A 2544-nucleotide genomic window follows, 5' to 3' on the forward strand; every position below is an offset into this window, starting at 1 on the left:
AAAAATTATTGAGGATCTGAATCTGGTTGTTCCAAGCCTCTGTTTCTAATCAGTTTTTATTATATAGTCTTTTGTTCTTAGAGCTCTCCAGGAAATCTCCACATAGTAGGAAAAAAAAAAAAAGTGACTGCACTCTAACATATATATGCATTATATGGGGAAGCATATGAAACAAACAGAGATCACTGACGTACCTGTTTGTAGGGCTCTTGTGAATTTTGAATGTGTTAATATATGTACAAAATTTAGTCAGAGTCTGGCATGAGGTAAATGCTCGCTAAATGTTCTCTATCTTCATTAATAGTAGTAGTATGTGCATAAAGTAACACACAAATATATTTGTATATACACATATGCTTTATGTCATAAAGGTATAGATTTGAAATAATATCTTTGTCTTTTAGCATTGAAGCATCCAACAATACTTATAACCAAACAGGTCCAAACTGAAGCAAAAGCTGCCTTGGGTATTTTGTTTTTGTTTTTTGTTTTCCATTGTGATGAAATAAAAACAACATAAAATTTACCATTTTACCACTTTTAAGTGTACAATTCAGTGGAATTAGGTACGTTCACATTGTTGTATAACCATCACTACCAACCATCTCTAGACCATTTTCATCTTCTCAAACCGAAAATCTGTACCATTAAACACAAAACTCCTCATCTTCTCTCTCCTCCCCAAGCCCCCGGCAACCACCGTTCTACTTTCTGTCTGTGTGAATTTGACTACTCTAAGTTCTTCATGTAAGTGGAATCATACAATGTTTGTCCTTTTATGTCTGGCTTACTTCATTTAGCATAATGTCTTCAAGGTTCATCCCTATTGTAGCATGTGTCATAATTTCATTCCATTTTAAGGCTGAATAAGGAGTCTTTATTTTAAAATTGAAGTATTTTAGGAAGACCATATGGCTATAGCTCACACAGGCAATTATTTCCAATCCTCTCTTCTCTCTCCTAGGCCTCATTGTACGAATATTCTAAGGAGATCTAATGACATGGCTTCCCTGTGGTGTCCTTTCTCCAGGAAGGGCTTTGCCCTGAACTTGTGCTCTGGAGTCAGCTGGACAGATGTGCATTTACATCTGCATTTCCCCACCTAAGGAGTTTATTGTCTTGGCCATACACTCGTTTAAACCATATGATATTGCCGATATTTGACTATTTTTTATGCATAAAAGTGACGATTTCATATGGCTCAACCTAATTCTTTATCTCTTTGCTACTCAGTTATCTTAGATAAAACATAAAGTTAAAAATAGAGTTTGCCTCATAGTGTTGCTGTGAGAATTGAATAATAGAATGTGAGTGAGTGCAGCATGTAGTCTGAATTTGGCCAAAAGGCACTGAGTGTTGGAGCTGTTGTGGGAGCTGTATGTCATCGCCTCCTTTGGGGACAGAAGCCTCTCCTCACAAGTCCAGGTTTTTAGAAGTTCCCTGCTTACTCTTCTGCCATCTCTTCTGCACTCGATGATTGTAACTTTATCATCAGCTCAAGGGCATGAGAGTCATTCTGGAATGAGAGCAATTTTTCTGACACTTCATTTTAGAGGGCATGGCGCAGTGCACAAAATAAATAGTATTCCCTATCTTCATGGAGTTAATGTTCTAGTCAGGGAGGAGAAAAAGAAGGTAAGTAAGAGAAATATTTGGTATCTTAGGAAAACTAAAGTACAGGAGGGGGATATGAAGTGTCAGGAGACACTTCAGATGAAAGAGGACACAGTGCCCTGGCTTTGCTACCTGAAGCAGGTTTGAATGTTGACCTTCCTTCCAGGCTGTCCCTGTATCACTCCCCTCCCTCCCTCCTTCTCTTCCTCCTTCCTTCTTTCTCTCTTTCCTTCTTCCAGTTTGGATACTAGGCAGCTCTCTTGGCTTACTTGAAACTGCTTTTCTTTCTCTTTCTTTTCTTTCTTTTTCTCTTTCTGCCTACAGCACCTGGGCTTCCTAGGTGGTCTCCCATCCAAGTACTAACCAGGCCCGACCCTGCTTAGCTTCCAAGATCAGATGAGATCAAGCACGTTCAGGGTGGCATGGCCGTCGAAAACTGCTTTTCAAGGTAGCTGCATGCTGACTTTGCAGGCTCCTTAAATGAAAAATTCCAAGAGCAGCTCCCCTCACACCCAGGACCTGTCGTGGAATGCTGCTTCAGCTGCCCTGGCTCGGGGTCCGTTATTAATTGGACTGTTTTGGGCTTCACCAGAGTTCTCTTTGCATTTTACCCTTTCATAACTCATAGTCTCCAAACATCTCCTACTCGAGGCCTTCCATCTCCTTGCCAACCAATTCCCTTTTCTGGTCCTCGGGGACTCATGTGACCGTACCATCAGCAAAACTGTAACTCTTCTTCATCTGAGCTGCTGCCCAAGCTCTAGCCAGGCCTGATACAGGCCAATCCAGGGTAACTTATGGGAAGGTTCTCCACCTTTACCCCCCACAATGTACACGAGACTCTCCAGGACCTCAAAACTATCTTATAAAAAACACAGATAAGATTGCAAAAATTAACCTATTAAAATATGTCTATTTCAATACCTGTTT

At 40.4% G+C, this 2544-nt stretch overlaps 1 pseudogene; it reads right to left on the minus strand.

The window, feature by feature from the left end:
* Window positions 1-1929: 1929 nt before the first annotated feature.
* On the minus strand, window positions 1930-2048 carry LOC118605092 (annotated as a pseudogene).
* Window positions 2049-2544: the final 496 nt, after the last annotated feature.

The sequence above is a fragment of the Rousettus aegyptiacus genome, unplaced genomic scaffold (assembly GCF_014176215.1).
Source record: "Rousettus aegyptiacus isolate mRouAeg1 unplaced genomic scaffold, mRouAeg1.p scaffold_m13_p_1, whole genome shotgun sequence".
NCBI classification, from domain to species: Eukaryota; Metazoa; Chordata; class Mammalia; order Chiroptera; family Pteropodidae; genus Rousettus; species Rousettus aegyptiacus.